The 25,000-nt window shown below is 37.8% G+C and overlaps 1 protein-coding gene and 1 long non-coding RNA gene across 5 annotated transcripts in view; one reads left to right on the forward strand and one right to left on the reverse strand.

Annotated features, from left to right (window-relative positions):
• The window catches only part of LOC136828094 (glutamate [NMDA] receptor subunit 1-like), a 66,944-nt gene extending 54,371 nt beyond the window's left edge, over nt 1–12,573 (reverse strand). For 2 of the 4 annotated variants that reach the window (XM_067085833.1, XM_067085831.1), the window contains exon 1: nt 11,916–12,573. The gene's annotated coding sequence lies outside the window, so the exon portion shown is untranslated. The remainder of the gene's footprint in view (nt 1–11,915) is intronic. The other 2 variants (XM_067085832.1, XM_067085830.1) reach the window with 2 other exon arrangements.
• LOC136828095 (uncharacterized) overlaps nt 1–25,000 on the forward strand; it is a 118,335-nt gene that overhangs the window by 21,105 nt on the left and 72,230 nt on the right. The window lies entirely within an intron of this gene.

The following is a 25,000-nucleotide window of genomic DNA, read 5'->3' on the forward strand; positions in this document are numbered from 1 at the left end:
CACAGTAATTGGTATCCCTCACCTCGCCTTACGGGGACGTTGTAGAGGTTGGAACACGATGTTTATGAAGCGAATACTGCTAGTTATCGCGTGCTCTTGCGCACACCCCTGTGTTTATAGGTCTCAAACGACAACAACAACGATTTTCAAAGAATGATGGGTGTGACTCTCTTTGTTTAGTTGCTTTTTTTTTATTGTTTGTGTATTTGTCTGCTTTCATTGGGATATTGTTGTATTTCTTCTCTCGCTGTCACAGTTTTTGTTCGATAATGTTAATACTTTATAAAGAACTGTGTGTTCATAATTATATTTTCTGTGTGTAACTTTCATTGGAATCCAGCTCGGGGTCAGCGTCTCTCACCACTTGCCTCCGTAAAGTATGCAAAATGAGGATGCCTTTGGAAGCTATTACCTATAGATTGTTGTTTCCACCCTTTCCCACATTACCGTCAGTTTTGACTGAATGGGTACACTAATAAATAATAATAATAATAATAATATGTAGTATTGAATGCAGCTGATACAGATATCAAATTCAATACTACATGTTTTAAGAGGGTCTTTAATAATAATAATAATAATAATAATAATAATAATAATAATAATGATAATAATAAGACTGGAATTCCCAAGGAAGTTGGTTACATGCTGTAAACGCTTGATTATTCGGTCGCAGGTTAAACAGATTCTCTCTGAAGTTTTGTGCTTAAAGGAGCCTTAAGCAATATAAAAGGTGGCTATGGCGTCTTTCCAATTTTTTACCCTACTACTGCAATTTTTGTCTCTCCAAGTTACTTCCTACCATTGCTAGCTTTCCATTCCGATGGGCGACTGGTTCTGTTCTGTAGCTCCAAAGGTTAAGTTCCATAACTATCTGCAAACTTGTTTGTCCGCCTCGAAAAAAGTTAAGTATACCCTAGTTTAACCAGACTACTGAGCTGATTAACAGCTCGCCTAGGGCTGGCCCGAAGGATTAGACTTATTTTACGTGGCTAAGAACCAACTGGTTACCTAGCAACGGGACGTACAGCTTATTGTGGAATCCGAACCACATTATACCGAGAAGTGAATTTCTATCACTAGAAATAAATTCCTCTAATTCTTCACTGGCCGGCCGGAGAGTCGAACTCGGGCCTAGCAGGGTGCTAGCCGAGAACTCTACTGACTCGTCCAACGAGGAACTTGTCCGCCCCGAGTGTGGCCGGGGGTTGGTAGGGGATTGGGAGGGTAGGGGAGACATGACAGGCAGCTCCGGGTTCCAGGGCATCGTAGCGCGCGCCATCAAGCTCGTTAACAAATAAATGGCACAATTATTGGTTTTATAATAAACAAGGTGTCAGAATTTTATTATATTACGGCTGCTGGTAAAACGATGGACTGTGTGTGATCATTGTATAGATACTGTGTAGGATATTCGTCATTATTTAAAATATATTTTAGGGGATTGGAGAAACAGCTGCATAAAATGAACATGTTGTTTTGAGAATGGCATTTATATAAATTTACATTGAACAGATTTAGTTTTCATTATTTGTTCCCTATTCCGATGTAGTAGACTTTTGATTCGAAGGGAAGTTTGGGTTGAACAGTTAGGTAGTCTGTGTATGTATAACATATATATATATATATATATATATATATATATATATATTATATATATATATATATATATATATACAACACATGCATATACATACACAAATATATATATATATATATGTGTGTGTATGTATATATATATTACACGCACGAATGCGCAGTGTATCCACCTTTCTCCCATGTAGCGCACAGAAGGCATTGTATACGCAGTTGTCTGAGAGAGAATGAGAGAGCGTACATCTTATTTAACGTTGTCAGTATAAAGTAGGGAAAATACGCCCGGATTAAGGAAATCCTGGTATCGAGAATGGGCCGTTACTCTCGCGCTGTGCCGGAAGTGTGTTATCTGCTGGGAAGCCTTGACAACAAAAAGCTTTTTCTCTTTTTGTTTTCTAAATGCTGTTCTTGTTACAAAAAGAGCGTTACCTCATGCTGTGCACTGTAGGCATTACTTAAGGTTCGTTGCAGCGCGCCTTCGGCCCCTACCTGCAACCCCTTTCGTTCCTTTTACTATACCTCCTTTCACATTCTTTTTCTTCATCTTACTTTCCACCCTCTCCTAATTATTGATTCTTAGTGCAACTGCGAGGTTTTCCTTCTGTTGCACATCTTTTACTGTCAGTTCCCATTTAAGCGCTGAATGACTTCATAGGTCCCAGTGCTTAGTCTTTGGCCTAAATTCTGTGTTCAACTCTATATTCAACTCAGCTGTTCTTGTCACTGTCCATGTGATTTTTTTTAATACACTCCGAAACAATTCTGTGTAGATTTGCAAAATCTGTACACAGACATGAATGATTTCTTTATATAGTTTATTTTCTCTAAAACAAAAACAAATGTTGATTTTAATCTTCACTTCACTGTTCTTATTTTTTTGTTTTAGCAATAATTCCTATCCATCGGTCATCATCGTCACCGTGTTTGTTAAAGAGGTTTCTGATATTTATTGGTGGGTAAATTTAAGCATTGGACTAAACCAAGTTATTGAAATGCTGTAAATTAGGTCAGTAGAAACAGTTTCTAGTATGTTTTAATTTAAATTTAAATATATTCATGATTACTTGAAAAAATCAAGAGAAAAATCTTAACCAGCCATTAACCCCCTCTCTCTCTCTCTCTCTCTCTCTCTCTCTCTCTCTCTCTCTCTCTCTCTCTCTCTCTCTCTCTCTCTCTTTCTGAGTTATTCCTTTTCATTACCAGCAGTTTGCTCATTAGGGTAACATCCCAGCATGGACCATTAGCTTAAATTTAAGATTGCGTTTATTTTCTCTGTCCGGCAGGCATTGAACGAATGGTTATGGCTTTGTAAGAGGATAGGAACAAAACCATGCACACAGGAGAGAGGAGATAGAGAAGAGAGAGAGAGAGAGAGAGAGAGAGAGAGAGAGAGAGAGAGTTGAATATGAGACAGAAGAAACTGATAACGGTAAAAAGAAAAAGCAGACATCGTCGTTTATATTTACGATTACTCTCTAGCGTATGACGTATGTATGCTAATGTTGAGCCTCGTTCGTTTTAAAGACTGCTGGAATAGCCGAAGTTTTAAAATTATCGGGTCTTAGTACTCTGTAAATGGTTGAATTTTCTCGGACGCACCTAGTTAGTTGCTACGTGATCTCGAAATGCAATTTGTAATCTTGTAAATGACTTGTATATTTATTAATTTGTTTACATATTTCTAGATTTATTTGTTTATTTATATATGTAGCTTGAGATATTTTCACAGAAAATATTTCATAACACGGACATGAACCATCATTAGAGTTAAAAGTTAAAGCACATTAAAATATTTTCACATTGTTTTATTCTATCCAGTTTCAGTTACTGAATGAATCAGTGAGAGCCGTTCGAACTTTATCTAAATAAGAGAACAGCCGTAAATGGTTTAAATTTTCCTGTGCCAGAGAACCGAGATCTGTGGTTTTGTTGCTGACTGTAAATATCCACAGCCGATATCACTGTGACCAATGGTGTGTGCTCATAAGGGTCTTTGCAGCGTCCCTTCGGCTCCTAGCTGCAACCCCTTTCGTTTCATTTACTGTATCTCCGTTCATATTATCTTTCTTCCATCTGACTTTCCACCCTCTCCTAACAAATGATTCATAGTGCAACTGCTTTGAGGTTTTCCTCCTGTTACACCTTTCAAACCTTCTTACTCCCAATCTCCCTTCCAACGCTGAATGACTTCATAGGTCCCAGCGCTTGGGCTTTGGCCGAAATCCTATATGATAAATTACGATTCACTTCACCTATATCGGCTTGGGATATTTACCGTCTGATGAAATAAAAAATCGTAGCTCTAGGCAAATTGCCGTTGACAGAGAGAACGCCTAAAACAGTTGCAACAGGTTGAAGACATGTTGGAGGCAACTTAATCAATAATTGTTGAATGAGCTGGGGTTGCGTGTCTTGAGGGGCTTCTAATCTCTTCCCAGCTCCATTTACTTCCTTTTGATCGCACCTGCGATATCCTTATGAAAAAATATGCGTACACCTTCTAATAGTCTTCTTTATATTTATTCGGCTTTTGTAGGCCACTCACGTGTTCATGTCTTATGGGAATATTTATCTGACACACTAAATGTCAAGATCACTTATCTTAGTGGCGCAGTCAGTGTTCCTGGCAGGAATTGTTTTTATGAATGCAAAGTGTGACCCTGTTTATGTAGCTTTCTTGGACTGAATGAATACTTCGTTAAAATCTATGATGGATGTCCCGTAGAGGGGTAGTGTCGTCAGTGCACCTCACGCGGTGCACTGTAGGCATTACCTGAGGCTCTTTGCAGCGTCCCTTCGGCCCCTAGCTGCAACCCATTTCATTTTCTGTTCCATCTTACTTTCTACCCTTTCTCTAACAATTGATTCTTAGTGCAAATGCGAGGTTTTCCTCCTGTTACACCTTTCAAACCTTTTTGCTGTCAGTTTCCGTTTCAGCACTGAATGACGTTATAGGTTCATTCTCTTGGTCTTTGGCCTAAATTCTATATTCTATTCTGTTATACCGTGGATGTACTTTTTCATTTATAATCTAAACAATGTTTTCCCCAAAAAACATGTTCGGCGCTGGTGACTAATCATTTGGCTCCAGATTACATAAACAGATCAGTCAATCCTGATACTATTCACGTAAGGAGAATGCGTCTTAGATGGTCATTTATTATTTACGGCGGTTTTTGAGGGAGAACGCACGTTCTAAAAACATTTGAAATTTTATTTTAAGCAAATAAATCCGGATGTCGAATTTGCACATAAGAACTTCAGACCTTGTCCTTAGAAGCTACCCCAGTTTAAACGGCAGGCAACTTTATCCAAACATAGTTTCCATCAGCGTACTTTTGAGTTTCGCAATGAATTAATTTTCCTCACGACGATTCAGAAATGAGAAACGTGTGAAAATTTTCCCTTGAGTTCTCAGCTGAATAATAGTATAGAAATTATGTAAATACTTTGCGTATTAAAGAGTAATATCCAAGTGAGACATTAAGAACGTATATCTCTGAAATGCGTTGTTTCCAGTCGCTATCTTCTAGTATTCTTCGTTATACTTTCGAAAACTTGGGAAATAACAAAAAGGAAGTAATTACATAATGACAACTTATTTTATATTTGTCCAAACAAATGTAACTAAGATTCTTCTTCACGAAAATATGCCCGAAACCAACCTTCATAAGCTCCTACACATACATACATACATACATACATACATACATACATACATACATACATACATAATCAATTACCTTCCCAACAAAAGTGATGATCGCGTGATTCAAGAAGTACAAAAGGCTTTAAGAAATTCTGGAGTTTAGTGATAAGAAAAAGGAGTCAAGGGATGAATATTGAATTTACGACCTCTGTGCAGGAAAATTGATGCTTGTACTAAGTACGTTTTGCTCTTGTGATACAGTATTCATAAGCTGTGCTTATATGTATGTATATTTACACGCGCATTATATATATATATATATATATATATATATATATATATATATATATATATATATATATATATATATATATAAAAAATCTCCCCCTCACGTGCAGTCGTCCCCTGGATAGTGCGAAAATTATAGGATACAAATGAAATAGCAGACAGTGCGCATCATATACCATGGCACGTTAACACGACACGTTTTAGCGAAGAAAAATAGCACAACTTAATCATGTGTAAGCACTGGGTGTGTTGCATGCAGCAGTTGCACGTGAAAAGTGAAGAGTGTTTCTTGTGTTGTTTTTCTGGTAAAATCCGGCACACTAATAATGCATTTCTTCACTACTATAAGTGGGAAATGTTAAAGAAGGGAGTTTAGGTGCTAGCCCGCCGTAGTTGCGACCCAATGTAGCCGACTAGGTTAATCACCAGGTGAGCAGGGGCACTATGGGATTTAATGCAACGTTCCTAAAGCGCCCCGCCCATCCTTTGATGATGTGATAGTAACAAGACTACACACACACACACACACACATTATTAATATGTATGTATGTATGTATGTACATATATATGTGGGTATATTATTAATTTATTTATTTATTTATTTATTGTGAGTGTATGTAAGTATACACGCACTCAAAATAAAATGCAGTGTGTACGTATATAAGTAGTCTTTGTCCTCAGTGCGCCTTAAAATGAAGTGACCTTTGTCGGGAGATCTGGTATAGGACGTAACGTCCCCAAAGACGGGACTTGCTATCTTGACCCTTTAAAGTAACAGTCAGTTTTGACGTTATGAGCATTAATAATAATAATAATAATAATAATAATAATAATAATAGTGAAATTGGAATCCCATTCACATCACATAATGTACGTGCTGCGTTGCCAAGTTTTGTTTACGAACTGCTGCTGTTATTCACATCAGAATTGTATATTTTGCTTCCAAAAATGGTGTCAGTATTCATGTATTCGTTATTTGTAATATTTTCTACAGGACAGCTTCTGTGATCACGAATTTTAGAAATGCCAACACTTTGGTTAGTCTCTCCTTAATAAATTCCAACATCTGGGTTCGTCTCTCCTTAATAAATTCCAACACTTTGGTTAGTCTCTCCTTAGTAAATTCCAACACCTTGGTTAGTCTCTCCTTAATAAATTCCAACACCTTAGTTATTCTCTCCTTAATAAATTCCAACACTGGTTAGTCTCTCTATAGTAAATTCCAACACTTTGGTTAGTTTCTCCTTAATAAATTCCAACACTTTGGTTAGTCTTTCCTTAATAAATTCCAACACTTTGGTCAGTCTCTCCTTAATACATTCCAACACTTTGGTTAGTCTCTCCTTAATAAATTCCAACACTTTGGTTATTTTCTCCTTAATAAATTCCAACACCTTGGTTAGTCTCTCCTTAATAAATTCCAAAACTTTGGTTAGTCTCTCCTTAATATCACTGTTGAAATTATTTACAGGGCACCGTTGACGCATATTATGATTATTCATTTGTGGTAATAATTATGGTAATGGGGCTAGGGCGTGTATTTGGCGCGGGAGACAAGTCAGAAATGAAAAGTAAAATTATTATTCATTATTATAATTTAGACTTGATAATCATAACACAAATGGGTTAATTGGACGTATATTTGGTAAAGGAATAACCCCGCAGGGGGGTGATGCCGTCATTGTACCTCATGCGGTGCACTGTAGGCATCACTTAAGGTTCTTTGCAGCGTGCCTTCGGCCCCTAGCTGCAACCCTTTCGTTGCTTTTACTCTACCTCCTTTCATATTCTCTTTCTTCCATCGTACTTTCCTACCTCTCCTAACAGTTGATTCATAGTGCAACTGCGTAGGTATGTTACATCTTTCAAACCCTTCTGCAGTCAGTTTCCATTTCAGCGCTGAATGACCTCGCAGGTCCCAGTGGTTGGCCTTTGGCCTAAACTCTATAGCAATTCCATTCCTAACACAAGAAATCTTGCATTCCTCATTCTCCTCGGCGTCATAGAATGTTATTACGACGCCAGATAGATTCACAATGAATCAGTTATACTCATAAGCCGTGGAGCGGTGTTCCTGCCAGTACTAATAAAGCAGTTGCATGAGTGTCGGTGCACTAATCTGTTTGTTTCTTTTATTCCTGTTGTTGTTGTTGATTTCTTATCGTCTGTCCATTTTCTGTTGTCACATATGATCGTTGTTGTGAAGATTGCTTCGTAGAGTAATGATATTTCAGGTTGTTCTGTTGGACTGCACACATTTTAATATATATGTATATATCTGTGTGTATGTATGTGTTTATGTATATAAATATGTATATCTATAGAGATATAATAAATACATACATACATATATATATATATATATATATATATATATATATACATATATATATATATATATATATATATATATATATATATATATATATATATATAATCTATATATATATATATATATATATATATATATATATATATATATATATATATATATATATATATATCCAGACACACACACATCTCAAGGTGTAAATACTATCTGCAGTAAAATCAGATTCATGGCAAACTGCATCGTGTTGCTTTTTAGTGGAGGCAAGGATAGGCGAGAGAGAGAGAGAGAGAGAGAGAGAGAGAGAGAGGGCTCCTTAAAGAGAGAGTGAGAGCCGGGCTTCAGGCAGAAGGTTCCACAGGAGACATTGTAGTTTTCTCTCCATTTTTCCATTTTAATAAATTTGTATTATTTCGTGTGTCGGTGGGTCGCTAAATGAAAGTGACCAATTTCGTTTCGGTGGTTTTATGGCTTCGAGAAGTTATGGGGCTTATTTCTTCCCGGTTTGTTATAGGGTGAACCGGCCATCTTGATTTATCTGATGGGGAATCTCTGGTCCTTTGGGCTGGAAAGGACCAGTTTAGGGAATTGGGAAGATTGTTTCAGGGGATGTGGAAACCTCGGATCCTAAGGAAGGAATCATTGCGTCTGAGAGAATTAATGCCACTTAAAAAGCTACTGTATTTTTGGTGCTAGGAACCACTTTCCTTTGGGAAATGCATGAGATTGTTTGTAGGTTTTGGACCTAGGAACCACTTTCTTTTGGGAAATGCATGAGAGTGATTGTAGTTTTGGTACTAGGAATCACTTTCTTTTGGGAAATGCACGAGAGTGGTTGTATTTTTGGTCTTAGGAACCACTTTCTTTTTGGAAATGCATGAGTGATTGTAGTTTTGGTCGTAGGAACCACTTTCTTTTGTGAAATGCATGAGTGTGTAGTTTTGGACCTAGGAACCACTTTCTTTTGGGAAGAAATGAGAGTGCTTGTAGTTTTAGGCCTAGGAACCACTTTCTTTTGGGAAATGCATGAGAGTGATTGTAGTTTTGGACCTAAGAACCACTTTCTTTTGTGAAATGCATGAGAGTGTTTGTAGTTTTGGACCTAAGAACCACTTTCTTTTGGGAAATACATGAGAGTGTTTGTAGTTTTGGACCTAGGAACCACTTTCCTTTGAGAAATGCATGATTGTGATTGCAGTTTTGGTACTAGGAACCACTTTCTTTTGTGAAATGCATGATAGTGTTGATAGTTTTGGACCTAGGAACCACTTTCTTTTGGCAAATGCATGAGTGATTGTAGTTTTGGACCTAGGAACCACTTTCATTTGGGAGATGCGAAGGTATTTCTTAATCTTTTAATAAAAAGTGTCAGCAATGGGAACGGATGCAGCCAAACTCAGGAAATATACTGAAGCAATAAGAAGTTTATTTACTTTTAAGTAAACAATATGGGGAAGGAACAAGAAGCTTATTTATTTTGGAATGATTAATCTTTGATGGAGGAATCAGAAGCTTATTTATTTTGGAATAAATAGCCATGATGAAGGAATGGCTAACGTATTTACAGGGGAATGATTAATTTGTGATGGAAGAATAAGCAGCTTGTTTATTTTGGAGTAATAAATAATCTATGATGTAGGAATGAGTGCATTTATTTTGTAGTAAGTAATCAGTATTGAAGGAGTGTGAAGCTATATACTTTTGAGTAAATAAAATGTGATGAAAGAATAAGAAACGAATTTGGTTTGGATAAGTAATCTTTGATCGAGGATTTAGAAGCGGAATTCGTGTCTAATAAATAATGTGTGTTAAAGGAATGCCAAACGTATTTTGCTCTGCAATGTAATCTGTCCACTCATTCTCCTGGCTTAGATAAACATAATCAATACTGCGAGTGATTTAGCTTTCTTTGAAGAAAGGAGTAGGAATTATTTTTATTGTGTAATATCTGATGGAAAAATAAATGAGGAAGGCATGAGACCTGTATTTATTGATTTTTAATAAGTAGTGTACGGAGGAAATAAAAAGCGTATATATTTGGGATAGATAATTCGTGATGGAAGATTGAGAAGCGTGGAGCAGTAACGCGACGCGTATTTATTTCGAAATAAGTAATCCGTGATTTAGGATTGAGAAGTATTTCCATTGCAATAAGTAATTCATGATATAGGAATGAGAAACTTATTTATTTTTTAACAAGTAATCTGCGATGCAGAAAAAGGAAACTTATTTTCGAAAAATAATGAGGAGGTTATGCCAAATATTTATATTTTGTAATAATGTGTGATGAAAGAATGAGAAGCATATAGATTTTGGAATAAGTGAATTGGAATGAAGTCATGAGAAACTTATTTATTTTGAAACAATTAGCCCAGACAGAGAGATGAGAGGCCCACTTATATTGGAATAAATAAATACTTCTGGACGAAGGAATAAGCTTATCTATTTTACGATTAAAACATAAAGATCTTATGTATTTTGTAATAGGTAAAATAAGACGACTGAATGAGAAGCTTATTTGCTTTTGAAATAAGTAATCGATATTACTTACTTCAAAAGAAGCATATTTAAAATAAAGTTATCTGTGATGAAGCAATGAAAAGCATCTTGAATTTGGATTTAGAAGTCATTAATAAAGGAATGAGAGGCGTCTTTATTTTGTGGGAGAGGAAAAGTAACGCGTCTAGCTAAGAGAAGATAACTTTGGAAAGGTAACAACAAATTGAAGGTCCTTCGTTTTTGTAGCAATAGCGTGTCCAGAATCATTAGGACCATCAGGATGACTCACATTCAGTTTATAAACTGAAAAGCCTCGCAATTTGTTGAATGGAAGTGCTAGCGTGCATCTAATATGGTTGAGATTTTTAAATGTCCGAGAATATTTGAAAGATCCCAATGCTACGCAGATGGAGACATCAGTATTTGAGAACGAAAAATGATTGTTTTAAGAATTGAATCTCCGCCATTGAAACAACAGAGTTGTGTCTGCATTTTGAATGGGGATGTGGGTTGAGTAAGGGGAATACTTCAGTTTCAGAATATAAACTCTAATGACTATGAATTTCATGGCATAATTCAGGTATATGAGAGTGGAATGTAGTTTATCACCAGTTCACCTTTGGTGGCCCCCGTTTACGTGAGTGGCAAATATTGTGGAAGTTTTCTGGACAGTTACAGATTAAATGTGATTGTCACTGTTTTCTCGTTTGTCCTGCTAAGGGACTGTTGCTCAAATATTGACTTGGGTTACAAAAACGCATATAACTAATTGCAAATTTTATTGCAAGACACTATTTCCACGTAATATTTTTTCTCCAGGTATTGTTGACACACTCTGTAGCTATTAAATGAGACTCAGTTTAGCTCTTTATCTCTAATAGTTTTAAAGCAGTGGCAGTTTTTACGGACGCATAATAAAGTACCTTTTTTCTTCTTTTTTTCTATTGCAGATTTTGCGTTCAGCAGTTAGGAGCAGAATCTAGGTGGAAATAGTGTTTTTTTCAATAACATTTTCTGTTAGTTGTGTGCATTTTTGTAACCCAAGGCAATATTTGAGCAACAGTCTCTAAGTCAGTCCTATTTGAGCAATGTATTGGCATTTGTGACTTTTTTTTTATCTTCATCACTACAGCTACTAAATGGGTCTGTACTATACATCCTAAAAGCACCGTCTTGTGCCATTATTTGAACAAATACATCATCCAATCCATGACCTGTATTCTTTGTGAATGACTATGGTCTATAATAAATTTGAACGTTGTTTATTATCAACATCACTTTTTAAAAATCAGATGATAAAGTTTAGTTAAATCGAGTTAAACTTAGGATTTTATTTGGAAAGACCAGTTTTAAATTTTTTAAATTGGATTGTGACAGTGGATCTGTATGTAGTTTAGTTTTTGAAAAGTGCATATATATATGTATATATATACACACATACATACATACATACATACATACATGTATGTATGTATGTCAGAGTTTACATAAAACGAGTGTAGATTTATTGTTGTATCTTATATTAATGGGAACTGCATTAAAATATCACTTACCTAGAGCAGACTGACAGGGGGTAGTAGGTTGTGCTATCTGTGGCGGCTACCCGAACAGCGCCGTCACTATCAGCAGCACAAGTAGCAGTAGCAGGAGTAGGAGGAGGAGCTGGAGCAGAAGGAGTAGCAATAGTCACAAAGGCGTCTGCTCTTCAGCATCTACTCGAACCCAAGGGTCAAGGGAACCTTAGAAAGTTCGAAAAAATATCCTTCTTTTGTGGTCGAACTTTGAGATTTTCTTTGCTTTTCTCCTGTGATCGAGCTCTCTCAGGTTTTCCTTTTCTGTGTGTGTGTGTGTGTGTGATGGAGCTCACTTTATTCTCTGCTTTTTCTTATACTCGAGGAAGGGCGAATTCCCTTATTTTATTTTATTTTAAGAGGAGCTATTAACACACGATAATTTTTCTATGGCGGCGAGGACCGATCCTGCTACTTCTAATGCTCTTTTCTCTTTTTCTTTCTTTTTCTATTTCTAACGTCAACAACAATTGAAAACGAAAAGACTCAAAAAGACAGAATCGGTGTTATCAAGAGCTTTCGTCTGTAATCACACACGGACACTGAATCATTTATTTCCTGGAGCCTTCTAGATCCGCCGCACTCAGGCCAGAAAGGAGAAGAGTTCTAACTGAAAACGAAAAGTGTACCGACAATTGATTTCCACCTATGATTAATATTATTATTATTATTAGTATTATTATTATTATTATTACTATTATAAGTAGTAGTAATATTATTGGAATTATTATTGTTATTACACGACGGGCACATGAACGAAGTTGTACACTGACTGATCTTGTATTTTCCTTCTCCACAGGCAAAAACTAAGCTAGATAAGCAAATACAGTTTATTATTATTAGTAGTATTAATATTATTCCATGTGCATATATAGACGAGTCACTTAACAAGGAGGTTATATTTATTGGTATTAGCGCTAATAACCAAGGTGGGCGAAAGGAAACCGAAGACTATCCGTGCAGTGAGTAGCTAACTGGAACGTGGCACCTCACGGGCCGTCGCCTTCTCTTCTTGTCGAATCCCGCAAGGTCAGTCGCTGTTGTTCTTGTTGTTTTGTTTTGTTGTTGCTGTTTTTTTGGAGTTCTTGTTGTGTTTTGTTGTTGCTGTTATTGTAGGGGGATGGTAGTCAGGTCGTGTTGGTGGGAGAGAGGTGGTGGCGGTGGTGGTGGTGGTGGTAGTGCTGTTGTTGTTGTTTTGTTGTTGTTTTCGTCGCAGACAGAAACGAGATGAGGGCCGGCGACCGCTACGTGTGGGCGCGGACGCAAACACCGATATCCGTCCAAGGTGGGTGAAACGTAGGAGTTAACACGCGTATGGTGGCCCCACACGCCTGCATACCAGTAGATCGTCCGCTAACCCTTCCCTTCGCTGGCTGGCCCGCACCAGTCTAGCACGACCACCTACCTCCGAGCTGGCCACCCAGCAGACACCGAAGATGGTGGAGACTGCGAAGAACGACGGAGGAGAGAGGAAGGGAGAGACGACGACGCTGCTGTCTTTTCTGCCGAAGGTGATGATGGTGACGATGACGACGATGAAGAAGATGGTGATGATGATGATGATGATGATGGTCGCACCTCCTTCGCCAGGAACGTCGCCCACATGTCTCCTTCGCCAGACCCTGCGAGAGGCGTAGGTGACAGAAGCGGCGGCGGCGGCGGCGTTGATGTCGTCTCCAGCGCACAGATGATCCTCGATGCAGCAGCGGCGGCGGCAGTAGCAGCAGCAGCGATAGCAGCAGCAGCAGCAGCAGCGGCAGCAGCAACAGACAGGAGGTCAGAGTGAGGTGGAGGAAGGGTTACTGTCATGCCCGGGCCAGAGGTATCCGAGGCGTGCTTGGGAATCGGTCGTCCTGCGAAGCGGCCCGGGTTGGCAATGCTCGGCCTGCGAGTGTCCTCCTCATGGGACGACGATGCCAAGTGACGCTCTCAGGCACCACCGCGCTCCTCCACCTGCTCGGGAGAGACAAAGCAGAAGAAGAAGAACGCTGACTTTAAAAGGTCTGTTCGTTGCGATGCGAAGACTGGGTTAAAATGGTACTGATAGGAAAGCGTTTGGTCTCAAAAACGAATATAGTTCTCTATACTATTCCTAAGTTTCTTTTGAAAGAAATACAGTTTAAGAAGCCGTTTAAGATATTTTCTGACCCGTTGACGCCTACCCTCCGTCTTTAACAAAACATGCGAAGGTTAGTTAAATAGCTTTTTATGCATAAAATACAGGTTAATTATATATAAATAGTGGTGAATTGTGTCTAATCATAATAGTTGAAAACCTTGGCTGATTGACTTCACTCAGATCAATTTTACTACTACTTTTAATGTAATGGCAGTGGTAGCAACAATTTGAATGTAACATTTTTCTATGACATTTATCTATTACAATACCTATTTCTTATAGAGCCGCATGATTGTTTCAAAAGTGCTTTTAATTCAAACGAATCAACTTTTAGATTAGAATCTTATGCAATTCTTGAGATTTTCAATCACTCGTTACGTTTACAAAAGTTCTTGAGCGACACTGGAGTGCCTGGCATTTTTACTGGTATCCTGAACTGTTGGTAATATCCTGTTTTTAAAGAATTATAGTCAGATACAACACCATGATCATCACCATTATATAAGTAACTGATACACTTCGAGATTATATCACACAACTTGAAAATTTTAAAGGTAAACAGGGATAACAGATATTGGACAATGATTGTAGAGTTAGTTAAATATGGAGGGCAATGACCGTAGAGTTTTTCACCAAATTCCCTTCCAAGCCAAGTAGATGTAATAATTACGCTGATAGTTCGTAATACATTTGTAATTTTGCACTAAACTTTGCATGGTGGCTGCTATAATAAAAGTAATCTTAAGGCTATTAAATGAATACTGAAAATAGTTAATTATGCAAAAGATTGTTGTCAAGCGTTATGAGGCCTTACTGCATTAATAAGATATTTCTAATTTGTAATGAATAAATCTAGACTCTAATATCTCTGGTAGAACATTTTGAAATCATGTAATAAGTAAGGAATATCATAGTTTTGCGTGCGATCAGAATTGTGTGACGAAGAAATAAATCGGATTTCTCTAAAACAAAGCCTCAGTTTCTCTAAGACAGAAAAGCTAAGGAGCAGCATCCATGGGAGGAAATGCGGATGCTTTGGTGTTACTGGACACGTAGGATGAGACACTTTTATTGGTAAAAATATATGAAAATAATGCTTTTCTTTCTCTCTCTCTCTCTCTCTCTCTCTCTCTCTCTCTCTACTCTCTCTCTCTCTCTCTCTCTCTCTCTCTCTCATCCAGTTTGATATCTGTACACAGATTTAAAAAGAACACAAAGTCAAAAATCGTTTTCCTTAGTTTGAAATAGGTCATAGCCAGAAGAGAGAGAAGAAGAAGAAAAGAGAAGAAAATCTCATTAAATCACCTGCCGGCACTTGACCCAGACATAAGATTTCAGCTGCGATGAGTCATTCCGCCTCTCTCTCACTTGGCGCTCCATCATCATCATCTTCGTCGTCATCATCATGATCATCATCATCATCATCATCATCAGGATAGGTTTGAAGAGGCTGAGGCTGCATCAAGGTTGTGTATGTATTCGGGAGGAAAGGTCTATTTGGGATGGATAGACTAGACGAGAGAGAGGAGAGGAGAGGGATGGATGGGTTGGTTTGGAGAGGGAGAAAAGGCGAAAAGGAAGAAACAGAGGGAGGAGGTGGAAGTCAAGGGGAGGGAGGGAGGGAGGGAAAGAGGGAGGGAGTCCATGGCTGAGTTAGGTGGCAACATTAAAGTGTGCGATCGATCGATGAGACCGAGGCTGTTTCTCTCTCTCTCTCTCTCTCTCTCTCTCTCTCTCTCTCTCTCTCTCTCTCTCTCTCTCTCTCTCTCTGCTTGTCAGATGCATATACATTTTGTATACAAACATACAAATGTGTATAAATGCATATTCACAAATAATCAGGTTAATGTTTACTGTATACTTATGAATGACACACACACACATATATATATACATATATATATATATATATATATATATATATATATATATATATATATATATATATATGTGTGTATTGTAATGACATGTGTGTGTGTTTATCATCAGTCTTAAGTATGCAATAAACATTAAAATGCATATCTTTGGATATGCATATTTATAAATTGTTATATACTATACTACATGTCAGATGTTATGAGTAAGTACTGTATAATTTTTGACGTTTTTTGAAAAGATATTTCGACAAGATTTTTTTTGTATTTTCGCCAGTAACACTGTTTAAAAATTTTATTCCTTGATGGATATATTTTTAAAAATCGAAAAAAATTTTTCATCGACTTATCAGTGTACATAGAATTTACCTCGGAGATCGTAATATCGCATTTCATTTGGAAAGTAAATGCTTTATCTAAAACAGTCCGCCTGATAATTTTTTTGCGTCATGAAACTGTGATTTGCAGTGTTTGAATGCAAGGGTAACAAAAGCAATCCTTGTCATTACAGTTCTTACGTGTGTCAGTGGGAGATGGTTTCTTGTCTGGTCTTCTCTTTAATTGCTTGCGGATGTCCAGTTTAATCACATCTTTATTTTTTACTCCCTTTGTTTATGAAGTCGGTTCAATAAACTGTATGGGTTGCACCTTGAGAAAAAAGTCTTCTTAGTTTTATTTGATTATGCTCTTTTTTCTTCCATCGTTAATGACGCGAATAAATTTTTTTTTTTGGGGGTGATATTTTGTTTGCAAGGGAGAAGGCTGGGGGGGAGGGGGCCGCCCTATTTGTCTAGCTTTTTATCTTATTTCTTTTCGCACGAATTCTCGAAGAAAAATATTTTACTTACTGAAGGGACTTCCTTCGCGAACCCGTAATATCGATTCTTCCATTTTTTGACTAAGGACGATCCTCAGCAATCAAAAATTGTTGCCTAATTCCTAATACTGCGTCAAAGAGAAAGTTGTTCGTCTTCGGCGTCCTAAGAGATATCGACAAAAATCTCCTCGGAGGAAGTTTTGCAAACAAGGAAATTCACTTTTGGCGGCATGTGATGGATTCTCGTGGCTATCCTCGCACCTCTGTCTTTGGTAAAAGTCGCTTTGCATCCTGATACAAAATTCATTTCCCATCAGCTGGGCGAACACTTGCCTACATAACTTGTGAGATGAAGTTGGAAGTGTCTTTCCCATTATTATCAACCTCTGGAATTGCCCCACTGTTTCCTTTTTCCTTTCTAACATCACTTTTTTTTTTTTTTTTAGCGGTGGGTGTTATATGAGGCTTGACGAATATAAATTAAGGTATCACCTAGCCTGAGATTATGACATGCCATTTTTTCCCCTAGAACAGACGTTTGTTTCACAAATATTATGGCGATTTTAGGGTTTAAACTGTGCAATGGCGAAAAAAAGTAAATGCGGTACCAGCGATCACCGTGGAAAAAAAATTAGTATATCTGCGGCAGTAGAGAATTGAATACCTCTAAGGACAGCCGATTTCTCGACGAGCTATGCCCGTAAACGTCAGAGGGAAAACGTTTTTGTAATTAATTCAAGTGAGAAGACGATTGTTGAAAGGCGGACGTGTATTCCTGGAAGGTATATCCGGCAAACCATTTTAGGCTTATAGGGTACATCGCAGTAGGCGTAACGCTCCAAATTTTTTATGCGCGTGCGGTGTACAGGTGTGAAACGTAAATGTAAAATAGATGACGTACAATCTTGAGTCAATACAAGACAAGAGATCTACTCGAACCGAACCAAACCGCTATCGTTGTTTAATCCCCTTGGGGGAGGGGGTGGGGTAGTGCCGTCAGTGCACCTCACGCGGAGCACTGTATGCATTACTTAAGGTTCTTTGCAGCGTCCCGTCGGGCCAAAGCTGCAACCTCTCTCATTCCTTTCACTCTACCCCTGTTTATATTATCTTTCTTCCATCTGGATTCCTCCTTCTCCTAACAATTGTTTCATAGTGCAACCGCGAGGTTTTCATCCTGTTACACCTTTCAAACCTTCTTTACTCTCAATTTTCATTTCAGCGCTGAATGACATCACAGGTCCCAGCGCTAGGCCTTTGGCCTAAATTCTATATTCCCGTCCATTCCAAAACCTAACCGCCATCGTTGTTCAGGTAACCTGAATTATAATGTTCTTTTGTCAGCTACCCAGAACTTACTGGTGTTAGTTTTATTGAGAATCGTGAAACGGATTTTACAATGTTTATATTTCCCATAGTCAGTTTTAAAATAAAGGGGGATTGTGTTTCTTTGGTACCTGTTACTCGTCATTTTTCAGGAGTGTAGGATATTTTTAGCAGCCTGTCCACAAGTTGGACGCACTGATGAGTTTAGGTACCTTCTTCTCTCGTGATAATGTATGTTAAGATATCTGTTGTTCCCCAGTTATTAATTGATGATAGAGCACTTTCAGCTCTTGTTACTGTACCTCAGAAAATGTTTCCCTGATAGAAATCTTAAGTTATTAACCTTTCGTAGACGAGTGCCGTAGGAAAAAGTAAAATTTCATTGTAAAGGCAGGATGTCTACCGAAGTGAATACTGTGGACTCTCTCTCTCTCTCTCTCTCTCTCTCTCTCTCTCTCTCTCTCTCTCTCTCTCTCTCTCTCTCTCTCTCTCTCTCTCTGCGTAATCTTGAAAGATTTCTAGTCGCGTATATATTCATATACTGCAGAATATTCATGGTATCGTTAATATCACAGATTTACTTCACGTACCTATAAACCAGTCGGTGAAGCAAATTACAGATGTACTTCAGTACCACACTTTATAATTTTAGATTCTTCTGCTCTGTAATGCCGTCAGTGCATCTCACGTGGTGCACTGTAGGCATTACTTAAGGGTCTTTGCAGCGTCCCCTCGGCCCCTAGCTGCAACCTCTTTTATTCCTTTTACTGTACCTCCGTTCGTATTCTCTTTCTCCCATCATCCTTTCCACCCTCTCTAACAGTTGTTTCATGTGCAACTGCGAGGTTTTCCTCTTGTTACACGTTTCAAACCTTAATGCTAACTTCCCTTCCAGCGTTGAATGACCTCATAGGTCCAAGCGCCTGTCCTTTGGCCTAAATTCTGTTCTATTCTGGTTGCTGGTGCGCTTGTGTGGACAAAGGTACCCTGGTTACTAAAACAAGATATTTTGAATCTCCAGTTTTCTTACGGTTTTCTGCAGTATTAACCAACCGATATTGTTTTTCCTTTAATTTCCAAAATTCACGTGACTACACATCTTCCTTTGAATACCTGAGTGCTTGTTGCAGACTCTTAGTGTATACCCGATCAGCTTCTTTATCTCTGTATGTTAGCCTCTCATTTATATTTTAGAAAGGGGCTAAACTTTGTTCAGTGCTTGTTTTTGTTACAGAGAATCATCTCGGTTATGCCAGCCCAGGGACCTGAAATAAGTGAATCAAATGCCCTTAGTGGGTGACGGATTGAATATATTCGTAACCTTCTTCTCATATGTGTGTTCCTAGAACCTTGTTAGTGCATCGTCTATTTGTTAACCCTCTCTTGCCTTTTCCTTCGCGTTGCTTTCTTTGGGTCTGCGCTAAAAAAAGGGCATTAGATTGGTCTTCCTACCTTTGCTCCTAAGCAAACTGCGTTGTATTTCCCAACGGTTTTCGTAGCATATTTCAGTCATGGCTTTTCTCCTTGTCTTTCCTGGAAATGTGTTTATTTCTGTTCCACTGACTGGGTCTTTGTGACGTCACATATACGGTTACTGGAATCGCAAATTCCCTTTCGATAGAATAAGTTCCTTCATCCAAAGCCATAGCCTCACCTTGACTGTTCATTGTGTTTTATGTGCAGTATCATTTCAGGACTATTTTGGTTTTTTTTTGTGAAGCTTTGGCATTGCAGAAGTGTTGAATTTCTTACGGGCACAAACCGCTTTGTTTTACTAATTTATCACCTTGGAATGGTTCTATGTATTCATGGGAAACGTAATTTCCTAGAACCTTTAATAAAATCCTCTCATTTTAACGTATGACTCAATATTTTAGATGCTGAGCATTTCATCCTAGTTTAGAATGTCACCCAGGGTTTTAGAAGAGAATGTAGAGGATCTACCTAGGTTTTCCTTTTTAGTTTTCTGTAAAAGAAAACTATTTTGCCGGCTTTGTCTGCCCGTCCGCACTTTTTTCTGGCGGCCCTCAGGTCTTAAGAACTACTGAGGCTAGAGGGCTGCAAAGTGTTATGTTGATCATCCACCCTCCAATCATCAAACGTACCAGATTGCAGCCCTGTAGCCTCAGTAGTTTTTATTTTATTTAAGGTTAAATTTTTGCCATAATTGTGCATCTGGCAACGATGTAGGACAGGACACCACCGGGCCGTGGTTAAATATTCATGGCCCGCGGCTCACACAGCATTATACCGAGACCACCGAAAGATAGATCTATTTTCGATGGCCTTGATTATACGCTGTACGGAAAACTCGATTGCGCTTGAAGAAACTTCGGCGCATTTTTTCCTTTTTTAAGGTGATTCTTTCTGTATATCTTTTAAATTCGAAGCCTCTTGGCTTTATTGTTAATATTTGTAAGACCATTTGCCATTTCCTCAATTCCTTGCCAGCAGTGCTTAGAGAATTTATCAACTTCCTCTGTTGGAAGTTCCTGACAGCATTTTAGAGCATCGTCGATCCTCGAGGTCAGTGGTTTCTCAATCTTGTTTTAGTGATGGCACCCTAACTAATGTAATCATTACCGTGGCACCTTCTTCACCATCCACCATATCGCATGAATTAACGTGTATATATATATATATTTTATATATATATATATATATATATATATATATATATATATATATATGTATATACATATATATATATATATATATATATATATATACACATGTATATTACATATATGTATAATATATCAATATAGACTATATATATATATATATATATATATATATATATATACAGATAATAATTATATGAAGATCATTAGACCACAGATAATAATTAATGAAGACTTCTTCTTTTTTTTTTTTTTTACAAATGTTCATTGGAATTACCTGGCAAGACAAAATTCGTGACAATCTTCCGGCGCTCTTAGGCACTGTGTCACCCCGGAGTGCCACGGCACCCAGTTCGAGAATCACTGCTCTAGATGTCAAGGCAGTTAACCGATTTCTTTCTTATGCTGAATCAAGAGAGACTTCTTTCCAACATTTGAAGGATGTTCAGTAGGCAGTGTCGACAAAGAAATAGCATTTTCTCTCAATGCGTGGGTTGATTCAGATTGACCTATGGTATTCTCCAGTTCAGTTGCAAGCTTCTCCTTGTTATATAAACCATCTGCGTATTTAAAGCTATTCCTTTCATTGGAAGTATGTCTGTCAACTTGTTGTCGAAGTTAAGGACTCGCATCTCTTTTTATTGTGATTCAGCTTTATGACTTGAATAAGTCAGTTCTTCGCCGCTACGTTTCCGATCTCATGTCTCTTCGACTTCCATCTTTAACTCGTCTCCCCTTTGCCCCTTCTCTTCAAAATGTCGATGAGGTGGTTTTTCATAGCATTAGGATCTTTGCACTCCCTTACCAACTGCGTTTTCAATATTTAGCCGAGTGTTTTTGCTGAATATAAGATATAACACCCTTCTCTCTAACTTCTGCGCTTTTAACCTAGAACTCATGGTCATGTTTTTTTTTCTGGCCCCTTCGGCCCATTGCTGCAACCCGTTTCGTTCCTTTTACTGTACTTCCGTTCATACTTCCTTCTATCTTACTTTCCACCCTCTCCTAACAATTGTTTCATAGTGCAGCTGCGAGGTTTTCCTCCCGTTACACCTTTCAAACTTTCTTACTGTCAATTTCCGTTTCAACGCTGAATGACCTCATAAGTCCCAGTGCTTGGCCTTTGGCCTGAATTCTAGTCTGTTCTGTTGTTCTATTCATGTTTTTTATCTGAATGACCTGATAGGTCCCAGTGCTTGGCCATTGGCCTGAATTCAATTCTATCCTGTTATTTTATTCATGTTTTTTCTGAGACATATTCTTGATTTCTTTCTTCCCTGCTGAAGGTTGTTCCATATACATTATGCCGGCCTTATGCCAGCACGGGCCCTTGCATAGCGATGACCCTGAAGTGATTTCAAGGTGCTTAAGGGAATAAGAGGCCTGGTATTTTAGCTTTAGTGTGCGTTCACACTGCTAGTTAAACACATCATAAACACACGTCGACAACTTATCGCAGACACACTTTAACAGGTTGATTTACAGGTCAACGACATTGGCATTGCTAACCAGTGCTTTATACATTCACTTACGGTCGTTGACATGTTTTCTACATGCTTGGATATATATGTTGTAAGTTATCGACTTTTGGGTTTATGACACTTTATACTTTAGATTCACTTCAACCAAGCGAGACAACCTCTTCTGTTATTTTCGAGTTCATGTCTCCACCTCGCGTGTATATATTATATAGCATATATATATATATATATATATATATATATATATATATATATATATATGTATGTAGATGTAGATGTATATATATGTTTTGTATGTATGTGTGTATATATATATATATATATATATATATATATATATACATATATATATGTCTAATATATATACAAACATATTATATATACATACATACAAACATATATATATACATATATATATACATGTATACATACATATATATATATATATATATGTATATCTAATATATATATATATATATATATACATATAATGTATGTATGTAGATGTATATATACAGTATTTTGTATGTATATATGTATGTATGTATATACAATACATACATACATAAATACATACATATATATATTATATATATACAAACATATCTATATTTATATATATATATATATATATATATATATATATATATATATATATATATACCATATATACAGTATATAAATAACGTTTGAACCAGAATAAGTATCACCCCAGCTTAATAACACGAGGGGTAAGTGACCCAGCAAATGGATTAATATAACAACACCAACTGAAACGCTGGCAATGAAGTCTATAAATAGACACGGCAAAGGTCCCCCGAAATACACACCCGGACGTTGACCACTGTTGACATGTCACCATAAACTCATGAACCAGTGACGTCATCGCCAGGTTTCTCCCTCCCACGGTGAGGTAGCAAAACAGCTCCTATTCAACCGAAAGGTTGGTTTCAGTAAACAACACCAGCCGCATTGTTATTCCTGTACGGGGTGAGAGACCTTATAATGCTTACTCGAACTCACAAGACTGTAGGCATGACTAAGGTTCATTGCAGCTGCAACCCCATTCATTCCTTTTACTTTACCTCGATTCATGTTCTTTCTTCCATCTTACTTTCCCCCCCTCTTCTAACAGTTGATTCATAATGCAACTGCCAGTTTTACTTCCTGTTACACCTTTTGTAACCTTTTACTCTCAGTTTTCATTTCAGCGCTGAATGACCTCATAGGTCTCAGTGCTTGGCTTTCGGCCTAAATTGTATATTCTGTTCTGTTTCGAACTCACAAGTAACCTTGTCAGCTACTCCATATCTCCACAAAAAATGTCCAGAGAACTTCACGACATTGCGGAGATATACCGAGCCGTGAAAAATTGAAAAGACGAAAAAAAAGAAAGTTCTTTCCTCTATGTAAAACTATGCACTAGCGCGTAGCTTTTGGAAAGCTCTTGGGATAAATTGCTTGCCGTCCTTGTAGTTACTCTTCGTATGAGACGAGCTATTATTGAACAGATTTTAAAAGCGTGTTCCCCAGTTTATTTGCTAACATTTTCTTTTGTTTATTTTTTTTTTCTTCGCCCGTGTCCTTGGAATCTTGAAAGAGCACTTGGAGTGGAAAACTCCATTCGTCGAGATCTCTGGATGAATACAGTATTAATGAATCCGTCACTTCCGTCTTCTTTACTATTAACTTTCGCAAATATATAGGAAGGTATCAGTAACAGTAAAGAGATATAAGGCGGAAGAGGAGGGGAAGGAAGTATACTCGATGGAGCGATAAATTCTGTTTCTGATTAGTTTTTATTTATTTATCTCTTGTTTCCGCCTTCTTCTCTTTATATTTTCAGATCTTGTTCTCTGAAAGCTTGCTTTACAGGCCAACGTCCTTTTCAGCTTGTTCCGTTTAAAAGGCGGATTCACATTATAACATCACGTCACCGACACATCACGTCACGTCAAAGTACGTGAGGATTTCTTACATCTAATCAAATGGACTTGTTCACACCTTCACGTCACGTCACCATCAAGCACAAGGCACCCACTGTCACATCACGACGTTTTCTTGGAAAGAATATTTTTGACGTGACGTGACGGTTAACCTCTGTTCTTCACGCTAAATCTGGTGAGTCGCTGAGGTTGGGCACGAACTGAACAGAGGATTGGCGATGGATAGTGTGTATACAAGCTGATGGGACGGTGACGTGACGTGATGTGTCGGTGACGTGATGGTATAATGTGAATCAGCCTTTAATGCTTCACATTTTGATTAACAATGAAACTAATAGTAAACTACACGACATATTCCGCTCATTCGACTAGCACCATCCAGGTGACCTTGTCTTAATGAGGCCCGTAGGGGGTTAGTACCGTCAGTGCACTTCACGTGGTGCATTGTAGGCATTACTTGAAGGTCTTGGCAGCGTCCCTTCGGCCCCTATCTGCAACCTCTTTTATTCCTTTTGCTGTATCTCCGTCCACATTCTCATTCTTCCATCTGACTTTCCGCTCTCTCTTAACAATTTTTTTCATACCGTAACTGTGAGGTTTTCCTCCTGCTACACCTTTCAAACCTTCTCACTGTCAGTTTGCCTTTAAGCGCTGAATGACTTCATAGGTCCCAGTGCTTGGTCATTGGCCTAAATTCTATATTCTATTTTATTCTTGTCTTAATGAGAACTAGACCAAAACCTGTATTTGAAATCTAGCTCAGACATACAAAATAAAAGAGAGGAATTGAGACAGAATGAAAATAAGAAAAATGAAAAAGTGAAAAAGAGATGGTAGTGAACGTAGAGCCTAAAGGGAGTGGGAGAGAGACCAATGCTTA

This window comes from Macrobrachium rosenbergii, chromosome 42 (genome assembly GCF_040412425.1).
Source record: "Macrobrachium rosenbergii isolate ZJJX-2024 chromosome 42, ASM4041242v1, whole genome shotgun sequence".
Taxonomy (NCBI): Eukaryota; Metazoa; Arthropoda; class Malacostraca; order Decapoda; family Palaemonidae; genus Macrobrachium; species Macrobrachium rosenbergii.